This window comes from Loxodonta africana, chromosome X, assembly GCF_030014295.1.
Source record: "Loxodonta africana isolate mLoxAfr1 chromosome X, mLoxAfr1.hap2, whole genome shotgun sequence".
Taxonomy (NCBI): Eukaryota; Metazoa; Chordata; class Mammalia; order Proboscidea; family Elephantidae; genus Loxodonta; species Loxodonta africana.
The window spans coordinates 175,782,587-175,795,779 of NC_087369.1; the positions used below are offsets into that span (position 1 = coordinate 175,782,587).

The 13,193-nt window shown below is 58.3% G+C and overlaps 1 protein-coding gene across 2 annotated transcripts in view; it reads left to right on the forward strand.

Moving 5' to 3' along the window:
- Positions 1-4,717: 4,717 nt before the first annotated feature.
- The window catches only part of ATP2B3 (ATPase plasma membrane Ca2+ transporting 3), a 78,275-nt gene continuing 69,799 nt past the window's right edge, over positions 4,718-13,193 (forward strand). For both annotated transcript variants that reach the window (XM_064277743.1, XM_064277742.1), the window contains exon 1: positions 4,718-4,832. The gene's annotated coding sequence lies outside the window, so the exon portion shown is untranslated. The remainder of the gene's footprint in view (positions 4,833-13,193) is intronic.

Here is a 13,193-nt window from a genome sequence, read left to right on the forward strand (position 1 = left end):
ATAGTGCAGCCAATTGACGCTGGCTCTCAAGACAGGGTCCTGGTCATGGGGAACATGGGTCTGCCCCACAAAGGGTCGGCATGGGGCAGGGAGACAGTCCCCAGAGCGGGGCCCCCTCAATGGCAAAGCCCAGGAGAGCAAAAGCCCAAAGGCACCTGCACATTGCCTGTGCCTTCTGCCTGGCCTGGCACCAGGCACTGGGTAGTCCCAGGGTTCTCCTTTTTGGGATGGGCGGCGCTGCGTGGCACGGTGGCCCAGCGATAGAATATCACCATCGGCATCACAGCACTATTCTGGGCCATGTGCTCCCCGGCTGGCAATCTGCTGAGCCAGGCAGGCACAGGCAAGGGTGCTGGCTGCGGGCCAGCAGTCAGGGCCCTGGTCAAGTCCCTGGCTGGCCAGGAGGAGGGGGCAGCCCAGTGCCAGGACCTGGGAGGGACAGACACGGGGCCTTTCGCCGTTCCTCTTGCGGGGGCGGGGGGGAGCTGAGGCACTGGGTCTGTGTTCTTTGGGGGCAGCCCAGCCCACCGCATTCTCTCTTTCTTTCCTCCTGTCCCTCCTGCCTTCCTTCCCTTTTATTCATTCTTTCCTTTCTTGAACCTTCACCAAGCTCTGGGGGGTACAGCAACTCCTCCGATGGCCCTGAAGTGGGGCCCCTCTGGCTGGGCCTGGGCTCCTCTTTTCTCTTGCCCACAGTCTCCCTGGATGAGGTTGCACACACCCCCAAGGCCTCAGAGACCACCAGTGTGTGTGAATGCCCAGGTCCACATCCACTCGCAGGTGATCTTCCCTCCAGATCCCTCCGTTACCCACATCTGCAGATAAGGTTGCCATCACAGGCTCCAGGGTTAGGAAGTGGACATCTTTTTGATGGGCCACTTTTCATCCTGCCACGGGACTGTGGGTGGATGTGGACCTGGGCGTCCCCACACTCTAGTGGCCTCTGAAGACTTGGGTGCGTGTGACCTCATCCAGGGAGAGTGTGGGTGTGAGAAGAGAGGAGCCTGGGGCCCAGCCAGAGGGTCCCCACCTCAGGGCCTTTGGAGGACCTCCTGCACACCCCCCAGGCTGTGACCAGGACGCTAAAGGGGGAGGAGGAGGGCCAGGCTGTGGCGATGGAGGCCCAGAGAGGAGGGACTGGCAGTGGGCCCAGCAGGAGGAGGAGGAAGAAAAGAGCGTCTGGGGCCTGGTGACAGGGCAGGGCTGAGTACCTGGAGAAAAGGCAGGCGACGAGAGAGTGGGATGAGGAAACAGGAAAACGATAAGTAGGTAGCATCTGCAGGAGTTTGTCTGTGAGGGCACTAGGAGACGAGGCAGTGGCTAGAGGAGACTTGGGCTGGGGGATGGGACTTTTTTAGGGTGAGACTTGGTACTCTTCCTGTATTGCCTGACAGAAGACCATGGAAAGGGAGTCATTGGTGATGGAAGGGAAAGGGGCAGTAACCAAGGTCTTGAGGCCCCTGAGAGTGGAGGGCACGGTGGAGGGAGCACTGGCTTTGGTCCAGAGAAGGGAGCTGAGGAAAGGAGAAGCATGGAGAGGTGCAGGTAAGCAGGGGGGCCTGAGGGCGTTTCCCTGCCACCCCCAGCTCTAGCCTTGGGCCTCCCTCAGGCCAGTTCCCTGGTATTTCCAGTGCAGAAGACAGGACTTGACGTAAGGAAGAACTTTCTATCAAGTCTTCCCACCCACCCCTTTACAGATGGAGAACACAAGAAGGGCTGTCCAGCGCACAAAGGACATCATTGACACCGGCACCAGATCTCCTCTCCCTCAGCCCCAGGGCCCCAAGGGTGGCCCATTGCCTTGAACCCCCCAAAGGGACCATCACATCTCCTGGCCCATTAGCTCTTTGGAGATCACTATTTGCTAGAAGCTGGGGACTTTCATGACACCCTGAAGGGTTGCGGCTCTGTCTCTTCACTCAGCTGGCTTCAGTGGGACTCATCACAAAGGTACGGTACAAGACCACCTCTTGGCAGAGCCAGCCTTGGCAGTGCCCTGGGCCTGCGGAAGAGGTGAGGAGGTGTCGGCTGGTAACGCCTGCCTTGATTTTTTGCCCTCTGACTTGCTCCTTCCTTCTCGGTGTTGGGGGGCATCTCCTGCAGGAAGGGGCTCTGCCAAGCATGGTGAGAGGGGGCACAAGTAACTATCCCAACCCAGCAGTCAGCTCCAAGCCCAGCAAGCAGGACACGCTCCACGTGCTGGTGCCAGCTGCCCCATGCGGATGGCAGCCACCAGTTAAAAGAAGGAGTCTCCAGGGGCCATTGATATGTCCTCTGGCCCCTGAGGGAGAGTAGTGACATAGCCCCAGGGGAGGCCTTGCCCTTCTCTCCAGCTCTTAGAGCCACTTCCAGGTTCTTCAGTGTGGGTCCCCTCCCCCCAGCACCGCTTTCTTCTCCAGGGGCCCTTCCCTGGGTGCCCTGTCCCACTTCTGTCCTCTAAGCGCTGCCAGGACCACAGCCAATAACTGACGAGTTTGCTGTTAGCTAGGGCATATCCTTTCTTGGGGGATGCTCCTGGAGGGGCCACCAGAGGAGACCAGAGAGGAAGCCTGCTCCCATCTCTTCTTGCTCTAGAGCCGGGGCCTCAGCCGCAGCCCCTGGCCTTAGAAGGGAAGGACATGGCCATTAGGCTGGAGCCCGGGGTGCCAGCCACACTGTGGGAGGCCGGAGGGTGCAGCCAGAACCTGCTGGGGGAGGCAGAGGCTCTCAGGAGGTGCTCCCCCACCCCACTGGGCTGCCACTGGTCCTCTTCCCTTGCACGGTGCCCTGGGGGTGGGGCTGGCACCCCAGCTTTGCAGCTTGTTCCCGGTGGGGGCCTGTGACCCTCTGAGCCTCCACTTCCCCACTTGGAACGTGGGTTCATGCGACTCGAAGCAGGTGAGGCTCTTGCGCACCGACGACATAAGGCTTGAGCACCAGCCCTCGGCTCTAAGAGGCGAGTACGGCGCTGCCTTCACTTGGGGTTTTCCTATTCTGGGCAGCGGGAAGCCACAGGGGGGTGGGGGTTCCCCACAGTGGGTACGGACCCTCAGGACGATGGCTTGCCTGCCCCACTGTGTGTGCCCAGGCTCCAGGGAGGCTGAACTGAGACAGCAGAGGCCTGGCTCCCTGCCAGCAGGCGGGCAGGGGCATCCCCTCGCCTGCAGGGCGGTGGCTCAGTTTTCAAAGAGCAAACACACAGGAGAGGCGGTCTCCAGGTGGAAGCCAAAGGAGGGGGGCATGTGAGTGTGACTATGTGTGAGTGCGACTATGTCTGAATAACTAGGTGAATGTGCCAGTGACCGTGAGTGTGTCGGAGAGTGTGTGTGTGAGTGTGCGAGAGCGTGTATGACCGTGAGTGTATCATGTGTGAGTGCATGTGTGAATGTGTGAATCACTGTGAGCATGTGTGAGTGAGCATGTGTAAATATGAGCGTGTGTGAGAATGCGTGTGAGTGTGCACGTTATGCGTGAGCAATGTGAACGTCTGTGTGTGTGACTCTGAGTGAATAATCTAGTGCGAGTACGTATGTGTGAGCGGATGTGTAAACCTGGGCCTGTACAGAGCAGGGCTGGCTGTGGCTCAGAGACACCAGATCTCCCTGGCTTTCCCCTGCACCAGCTGCCTCCAACAGGAGGGAGGCTGTAAGGGTTATGACAGTCCCCTAGCCTGGGCCCTCGGCAGTGCTTTCACATCACAGTGCCCCTCCTCAAAGAGGCTTTCTCTGAACAGCCCACACCATCCTTTGGCCCTCCCTGAATGGCCGTCTCCGGTGGCCCTTACCCCAAGTACAACCGCGTGTTTCCTGCCTGCCTTTGAGCCCCCCAGCAGTTAGGGCCCTGAATGCCATGTCCCACTGCACCCCCCAGTGCGCAGTTCAGGCCTGGCACCGAGGAGGTCCAGGGGACCCTCTTTGTCCAAGGCAAGAAAGAATCAGTGACTGTGTCCAGATCTTTCTACCTGCTGGCGCCTGTCGCTTGTCCTTCCCAGGCTCCTGTACTGCCCCCATCGAAACTGTGGCCTGGCAAGGGGAAGCACCAGCCAGCCGGGTCCTGTGCCACCTTTGGGTGTGCCCAAGCGCACAGGTGGGTCTCAGTTTCTGGACGTTAGATGTGCGTTTGTAGGCATGAGTGGGTCTCTGCATTTGAGTTGCCTGTGTCCCTGCCTCTAGCTGTCCACCTGTGTGCAGCATCTCTGTGTGTCCTGGGCCATCACCATCCCCTCATGGTCTGCCCAGCTCCACACCCCACTGCACGGTTGGAGAGGCCGACCCAGAGGGCGGGGCACCAGGAGAGTGAGCAGCAGCCTGGTGCCCAGTCACTTGGCCTGGCTCCTGGGCCCAGGGTCCCCCAGTTTCCAGCCGTGCACCTCCACGTGGCCAGTGCCCTCAGGGGGCAGTGCCAGGCCAAGCAGGGCAGACTGCCCCCGCGCGTGCTGGGGAAGCATAAGGGCGCGCCCCCGGGCACGGGGCTCCCGAACCCCGCAGCCCCCACCCGCCTGCTGCTCCTCCCCCTCCCCCCTGCTCCCGCCCTCCCTCCCTCCCCCTCCCAACCGCCCGCCCGCCTGCCCGCCCTGCCCTCCTCCTCCCTCCCTGCGCGCTCAGAGCTGCGGCTGGAGCTGAGCGCGCTGCGTCGCCGCCGTTGTTGCGGAGCGTGGGGAGCCCTTAGCCGCAGCCTCGCCCGCCCGCCTGGAGGGTCGCGCCCCGGCGCCGCGGCCAGGCCGTCTTCTTCCCGGGCCTTCCCGTCCTTGGAGCGGACTGTCGCCCGCCGCCACGCGCCCGCCACCCTCCAGCCTGCAGCAACAGCACCCGCCAGAAAAGCCGAGGCCGCGGGGCGGCCGTGCCCATGGCCAGGTGAGTGGTGCAGGCTGGGTGGGCGCGGGCGCTGCGGGGTGGGCGCGGGCGCGGCAAGCGAAGGCGGCCCAGCAGGTGGCGCGGCCCGGCAGGTGGGGGGAGGAGGTGGGTCCTCGCCCGCCCGCCCGCCGCACCTGCGTCCGCGCCGGGCCTGCGTGTCCTTGCGGCGCCGTGGCCGGGCGTCTCCCCGGGGCCCCGGCGGGTCGGGCAGCGCCCCCGCGCCCCGCGCCCGCGCAGGCGCATCTTTGCCGGGAAAAGGCCTGGGGTGCGAGCGGGTCTCCGGGCCAGCTGGGGGCGCCGGGCCTGGGCCGGGAGCCTACCGCGCGCACTCACCTTCCCGAGCCTCGCGGCACCCCCTCCCCCCGCGCCCTCCCACTATGTCATCCTCCCCGCGGTGCGGTCGGAGCAACTGTCACACGTTCCCACACGGGCCCCGCGCGCCCACGTCCCCGCCCAGCGACCCCACCGCGGGCATGGTAGTTGCAAACAGCCACGACCTGGCCACACTTGGGTAACTCCTCTTCCATCCCTCCAAAAACGGCTGTCCTCTCCCTCCTCACCTGTGTGACCTTGGACAAACAGCTTCTCCTGCCTAGGCTTCAGTTTTCTCGCGGGAAAACTCCAGTTTGGGGATTCCAGAATGTGGAGCCGCTGGAGCAGCCTATTGGGGGTGGGGTTGGGGGTGGGGGGACTGGGTCTGGCCCTGGAGGAGTCTTTCACTAGGACAGGGCCTCCTTCTTTCTGGTGGCCGCTGCAGAGCTCAGCGGGGACACTGGCAGCTGGGGAGGGGTGTCAGGGCCCAGCAGGACTAGAGGGGACCTTGGAGAACCCTGAGGGCCAGGGCTGGATGAGGGCTTGGGAGAGAGCTGGGAAAGGCAGAAGCGCAGGGCAGGGGCTGGAATCCCTCTATCGAACACTTTGCACTTGCTGGTTGGGCACGGATGAGCCGGGCCACTCCATCTTTCAAAGATGTGGCCACTGGGCCTCCGAGAGCGCCGTGTCTGCCCGCTGCAGGACCGGCTCAGGCGCCTCAGCCTGTCCCCAGCTGGCCCCGTCCTGAGCTCCCCTGGCTCCCGTTTGGTGGGGGCTCTTAGTCTTCACTGCTGCTCTCGTGCCCGGGCCGGGCCTGGCACAGAGTGGGCACAGGGTTTCTGTGTGGCCCATGACCTTGACCTCACTGAATCTGCATCATCACCCCTTGAGGGAGGCCAGGCCTGGCTCTTTGCCCCCACTTTCTAAACGGCCCACTGAGGCCCAGAGAGGGGAGGGACTAGATGGGCAGAGGCTCCTTCCTTGGAGAGCAGAGGCTAAGAGCCACAGTGGGCCCCCTCCTGAGCACTGCCCCAGGCTTGTTCCTGGCCCCTAGATTCGATTCTGCCCTCACGTCAGCCCTGTGTGCAAGGGACTGTTGTCATTACCCCCTTTTAACAGACAGGAAACCAAAGTCCAGGGAGGTACTACTCGCAAGGTCACATGGCTGGGATACAAACCGGGGTGGGCGGGCTGTGTGGCCCACCACCCGCACTGGCCCTCAGAGGAGCCACTGGGAGCCCCATGCTGCAGACCATTGGGTGGAGCCGGCCGAGTCTTCGCCAGTTGGAGGGGCCGGGGAGTGGCGGTCCCAGGGGCATTGATTGTCCCCACTCCCAGCCTGGAGGCGGGAGCCAAGTGCACAGCCATTCCTGATCAAATGCACCTGGTCCACAGACAGCTGCCTGGTGGTTAGATTGCAGGGGCCGGTGGCTCAGGCAGGGAAGGGGGCATGTACACAGATGGGACTAGGTAGGCGTTGGAAGGGGCTTGGAGGGAGCCAGAAGACGAGCCATTCCTTTGAGAAGGACCTCTGAAGCTAAGAGCTCCTGGGAAGAGTTACCAGGACGGGGAAGTACCGGAGATTCTCTGAGGTGACACACTGGTAATTTCCAATGGGGATGGCAGCCACCAATTCAGTAACCACGCCATCAGCTGGAAAATCAAGGGAGTGCGGTGGGCAGTGCCCCGAGTTTGCTGACAGCGTGCTCTGTACATGGGAGATCCTGGACGGCCTCGGCGGGTTTCTGGGCATCAAATGAAAGAAAAGAAGAGTCCAACTCATGGGAGGTGTCTGGGGCTGAACCTCCGGGGTTTGATTCTGACTTTGTACCTAATGGTCTTGGTGACCTTGGACAAGTCCCTTCCTTGCTTGGGTCAGGGAGGGGGAGGGATAGAGAGGGTGGGAGAGAGGGGAGGGTGGGGCTGGGGGGAGGGTGGGGGAGAGTGGCCCCCATAGACTTGGTGCTGTGGAGGTTAAATCATTGTGGAGCAGAGGCTGTGCCCTGAGTCAGTGGGTGCACTCCACCCAGTCTGCCTTCCCCAGCCCCGTGTGGGGTCAGTTGTGGGGAGGACCTCTGGCCTTCCTGGCCGCTGGGGCACTGGGGGCTTCTGAGAGTGGAGCTGTAGCCGGAGCTGTTTGCACTCCTCTTCCCATGTACAGAGGGAGCTGTCAGCAAACATGGGGCCCTCATTGTCTACTTGATGGTGTGGGTATGGAAATGGTGACTGCTGTCCCCGTCAGAAGTTACTGGCACACCACGGTATGTCAGTGATGGCACTAATAACAATAATAGCACTCACTTGTGCCAGACATGCTCTGAGTGCTTCACAGATGCTATCCCATTTATTTGAAACACCACCCAAAGAAAGCAAGTGCTATTATTCTTCCCATTTCGAAGACAAGAAGGTTGGGGCCCAGAGAGGTTGGTAACTTGCCCAAGGTCACACAGCAAGTAGGTGGTAAAGCCAGGATTGGATGGCAAGCTGTTGGGCTCCCTGGTTTGGTCTGTGCACTTGGTGACATCGTCTCTAGGAGTCTGCGCAGAACAGGCAGGATGGTGCGTCAGAGTTCATGAGCTGGTCGTTGAGGGCACTTCCAGCCCTCACCTGGCTGGGGGTTCACAGGAAGCCCTTGCAGAAGCTAAACCACCTGAGTCTCCCCATCTACCTGCCCAGAGAATGGAACCCAAGCTGGGGAATGAAGCAGATTCAGAGTGTGTTAACGGTTGCCCACGGTGCCAGAGGCAGGCCTTTGGTCTAACCAAGGGTGTGCTGCCTGGGAGCCTCACCGGTGCCAACTATGAGATGGCCCTAGGTGCCAGGCTTTCGTGGTGACCTGCAGTGTGCTTCCCCACCGTGCCCAGAGCTGGGCGGGTGGTAAGTCCTTGGCAGCACAGCCCACATGGCAGTCAGGGTACTGGAATACACAGATGTCTCCTCTCCATGCCCCCCCACCCCACGCCATCATTTCCCAGAAGGCCACTGATTTCTCGGCCGATCCTCTCCGTTCTACTCCCCACCCTGAAGAGCCTACCCGCTAGTGCACCTTCTGGTGGGTAGGAGGTGCTGGAAGTCGGCCTGGGAGTGCCGCCTGGAGAGGAGGTTTGAGCCCACACATCACAGGCCGGGACGACAGAGTGACGGGCTGGGGCCAAGAGAAGGGCTCTCAGATGTGGGGACATGCTCCCCCAGGAGTGAAGGCTGGGGAGGGACAAGTCCAAGGTTGCATGTGGAGTTGGTGGCAGATCCCGGACCAGAGCCACAGGGTTATGATGGAAACAAGCAGGTATTTGACCAGACATGGCAGTTCAGCCAGGCTCACTGTTCTCTCCTGATTCTCACTTCCAAAGGCCAGGCTCTGGGAGTCTTAGGACGTGCAGGGCGTCTCGCTTTGAGCCCAAGAGGTTTCTGGAGACTTGGATCCAAATCAGTGTTCGGCAAAGTGGGTGCTATTTTCAGTGTCCTTGGGGAACACCTCATCCCAAGGGTTGCTTTGGGTGTGCTATAGATGGGTCCCTTAGTAATGGGGCCACCTTTCTATTCAAATGAGATGTTCTTTTCTGAGGCCTTAGTCTCCAGGCACTTTCTAGAGCTGTGCTGACAATGCGGTAGCCAGTAGCCACATGTGGCTAATTCACATGAAAGAAATGTTCCAGACTCAGTTCCTCAGACCTACTGGCCACACCTCAAGTGCTCAATAGCCACACGTGGCTAGTGGCTACCAAACTGGACAGTGTAGCTAGAGGACATTTCTGTCAGTTTAGAGCAAACACAGAACCAAGTCCTCACAGGTATTCTGAAACCACCCCCGTGTCCACTTCCTCATGACGTGCAGGCTCACACTCCCTCAGAGTACCCCCCAGAAGAGAGGCATCTGAAGCAGTGCCCCGCCGTGGCCCTGAGGGTGATGAAAGTGGCCATGGATTGAAACCGCCATTGTGCCAGGCTCTGGTCTAGCTCTTGACAGCTGGGGACGGAAGGTGCCGAGCTGGGCTCAGATGGGTTACCTCTCAGAATAGATATGCCGCATGGTAGGGGTATGGTCAGCCATCCCAGGGTGGTGACATGTTGCTGCATCAGGCCTTGGGGGTTATATCGTTGATTCATTCCATCAGGCCCTTGGCTTGGCTCTGGGGACACCTGGTATGGCAAAACCAGTGCGGCCCCTGCCCTCTTGGAGCTTGTGTGCTTTGACAGATGCTTGTTGTATCTGTGTCCTGGGGCAGCTGTAACAAGTGACCACACGCCGGGAGCTTAAAACAGCACTGGTGTATTCTCTCACAGCTCTGGAGGCCAGAGGTCTGAACTGAGCGTGCTGGCGGGGCCACGTTCTCTGCGAAGGTTCCAGGGGCAGATCTTTCCTTGCTTCTTCCGGCCTCTGGTGGTTCCTGGCGTTCCTTGGTGTCCCTTGGCTTGTAGACGCATCCCTGCACTCTTACCCCGTCTCCCCTGGGTGTGTGTCTCCATGTCTCCACATGGCCTTCTTAGAAGGACTCCAGTCACTGGATCAGGGCCCACCCTACTCCAGTATGACCTCATCTTACCTAATTACATCTGCAAAGACCCTATTTCAAAGCAAGGTCATATTCACAGGTTCCAGGGGGACATGAGTTGGGGGGGGACCACTAGTCAGCCCAGTACAAAGGGTTCAAGCAGGAAGAGAGCTTAAGAATCCACAGTAACTGAAGAGTGAGCATGAACTGGGCTGGAGCCGAGCGAGGGGCATGCTGAGGCAGCACACTGAGGCCCCAGCCCTGAGTGGATGGAGAGCACTGAGGGCCGTGGTGGCCTGGAGGCTAGGCTCTCCCGAAGGGGGCGCGAAGCCCTGACCCCGCCTTCTAGTGCATCCTCGCCCTCCTCTGTTTCCAAAGGAAGTCGGACAAGTGAGCGTGGGTGCCGAGGCCCTCAGTCTGCCCACCTGGACCACCTGGGGGCCTTGGCCAGGGTGGGATGGTGACCCTCCTCTTCTCTGGGCCAGGGAGGTGAGACACCACCTGGCTTCAAGGAGTGGCCCACAGGGCGGGGGCGGCGACTAGAGATCCTGACCAGGCCTGGCCTCATGCTGACACCCGCGGCCCTGACAGGCCCAGCTTTAAGCAAATCCGGGATCAGGCAACTGCCCGATTCTCATTAGGCCCCTGCCAGGTGCCCCGCATTCTGCATGGGTTCGGCAAATACCATGGCTTTGGCTCGGGCCTGGCTGGCCCAAGGAGGCCGGCTCACCGCAAACACGGCATCTGGGACACCGGCTGGGTTGGGGGCCGTGAGGCTGAGGCTGAAGAAGTCGGAGCACGCTGAGGGGCGGCAACTGGGGCCTCGGCGGCTCTGCACAGATGGGCAAGGCTGCTGTTGTTGTTTTTTTAAATAGCGCTAATTTCTTCCCACTTAAAAATGATGCTTTTAAAATGCATGCTCTTCACAGAAAATTCATAGACACAGAGTGGAAGAAATCAGACCCCCCAATCCTATCGCCACCGTGCAAGTCACTGTTGCTGTTTTATTGGATTTGCTTCCAGTCCTTTCTCTTTGCATAGGCTGCTTATTTTCACATTACTCTAATTATACCATGTGCACAATTGTGTCATCTTTTTTTTGACTTAACATAACCATTTTCTTTATTAATATAATCTCGCCCTAAATGAATATTTTTTCAAAATGGATATGGTTTCATTTTCTCAAACTCATGAAATTAGTCAGCGTCTCTGACAAAATAATAATAGTAAATAGCTCAAACCTGGCCAAGAAGAAACAGCAAAAACTATCCTTCATTCATTCATTCATTCAGCAACTGTTTCCCAAGCACCGTCCTCAGTGCAGTAATTAAAATTTTTAATGGCTGAATAATATTCTCTCAGGAGAGTGTAATTCACTTAATGATTTGGCTATTTTTGGCAATCCAAGCAGCCGAGTTTTGTTTTGTTCTGGTATATGAGGCCGTGACGAGGCTCGTGGTGTGTAACGCTTGTCCTGTGCTGAGGACAGCTTCCTGAGACCGAAACGGATTCCGCCGGCCTTCAAGCAACCTGTTGTAATTCTACTGGCGAAAAAACATTGACTTTCATTTCTATTTTTTTAGTTACTGGTGAGGTTGAGCATTTAAACATTTTATAGCTCATCATTTTTTGTGATTTCTTCTATTGCTTCCAGGCTTACAAAATCCGTTACAGAAATCTGAGACCTATTCACTTCTGTAGTTTTTTGGGGGTGTGTGTGTGTGTGTGTGTGTGTGTGTGTGTGTAGCTGCATTTTTAAGAGGTTTAACTCTTTAATCCAGGGGTCAGCAATCTTTTTCCGTAAAGGGCCAGGTAGTAAATATTTTAGGTTCTTCGAGTCACGCAGTCTCTTAACTCCGTCACTGCAGCGTGAGAACATCCACAGGCCGTACATAAATGAACGGGCGTGGCTGAGTTCCAATAAAACTTTACTCACCAAAATGTGTAGCTACCAGATTTGGCCCCCACCGCAGGCAGTGCTTTGCTGACCTCTGTTTAATCCATAGGGAATCCGTCTTGGGAAGGAGTATTGAGGTTTGCCTGATTGCTAACCCATTGTCCCCTGGCGAATCTGTGATGCTGCCTTTAAAAAATTCTGCTCTGAGGTGGCACAGTGGTTAAGCACTCAGCTGCTAATCAAAAAGTCAATGGTTCAGACTCTACAGGAGAAAGATGTGACAATCTGCTCCCATAGATTACAGCCCTGGAAACTCTATGGGGCAGTTCTACTCTTTCCTATATGGTCGCTGTGAGGTGGAATCAACTCGACAGCAATGGGTTTGGATTTTCGGTTTTCGGTAATTATGTAATAGGGTCTGCTTCTTGGCTGTCTGTCCCATCCCGGTGATCCTTAGTCCCTGCGCTACTCGTGTGCTTTTAACCTGCCTGATGTGCAGGTCCCACCTCAGAAATCTTAAAACCAAGCAAAACTCCTTTCTTCTTCTTGCTTGCTTGCTTATTCGTCCAGTGAATGTTAGACCCATGTTGTCAAGCCCTCTTCCTGCCTCCCCGCAAACTAAAGCATTCTCTGTGTTCCAAAGCAGGGGCATGGTATTCTCTCCATGGAGTCAGGTGGTGTCTCGCTCCATCAGACGCCATGGTTCTTCCTCGCTGTAGGTGCAGAGGGCGGGAGGGCGGGTGGGACCATACACCAAGGCCCACAGCTGAGGATGGCCAGAGAGCCCAGGGAACAGCAGACGCTCCTGATTAGGAAACAGATACACAAAACTGCAGCCCAGAAAGGCCTGGAGAAGCGGGAAGTGGCCGATGGCAACCCCCAGCCCCACCGGTGTTTACCTTCTACCACAGAGCTCTTGTCTTTGTGCCTTCCCTTGTGAATTCATGTCTTCGGCTTCCCCAAATGAAGATGTATTAAAAATAGCCACCATGGTCACTTTTTCCCAACTCACCTAGTAAACCCATCAGCCCTAGACTACCCCAACACACAATTCGTGCCACTCTGGCATTTTCACACGGCAGTTGAAAAGAAATCCTGAACTCAGGTTCAGAAACTTGGAGCCTCAGGCACTTCGCTGAAGCGATATATTTTCATGGTGGCTGGCACAGGGGCGTGATGGTGGTGGCCCAGGAGCCGAGCTCCTCAGAAGGGGACTGTAAGGACAGGAGGAACCCTTTGCTCCAAAGTAGACAGCCCTGCTGGCCCCCTCTGCACACAGCACGGGGAATGCGCCCAGGCATCCCCTTCCTGGGTCACCATACTGGGCCCTTCCTGTCCCTACATGGCCTCTCAGCTTTGTTTCTCCTTGAAGAATCTGGGGCCAAACGTTGGGTCTTGGTTTGAAACCACAGATCTGGGAAGGATGGAAGGGGCCTCAGGGGCCATGGGGCAGCACCTCAGGCTGCTCCTGGGCACTTCTGAGTTCTCTCCTGTGAGCAGGATGGCCTCTGCAGTCAGGGGGAAGCTTCAGCCTAAGGGACGCAGGGCGGAGGCGAGGGCCAGGCGGATGAGCTGGGGGCTGGCTGGGTGCTCCCACCTCAGCCCCTTCCTGGATGCCCCTCCAGGGCCGGGGCCTGGAGCCTCATCTGCCCACAGGCA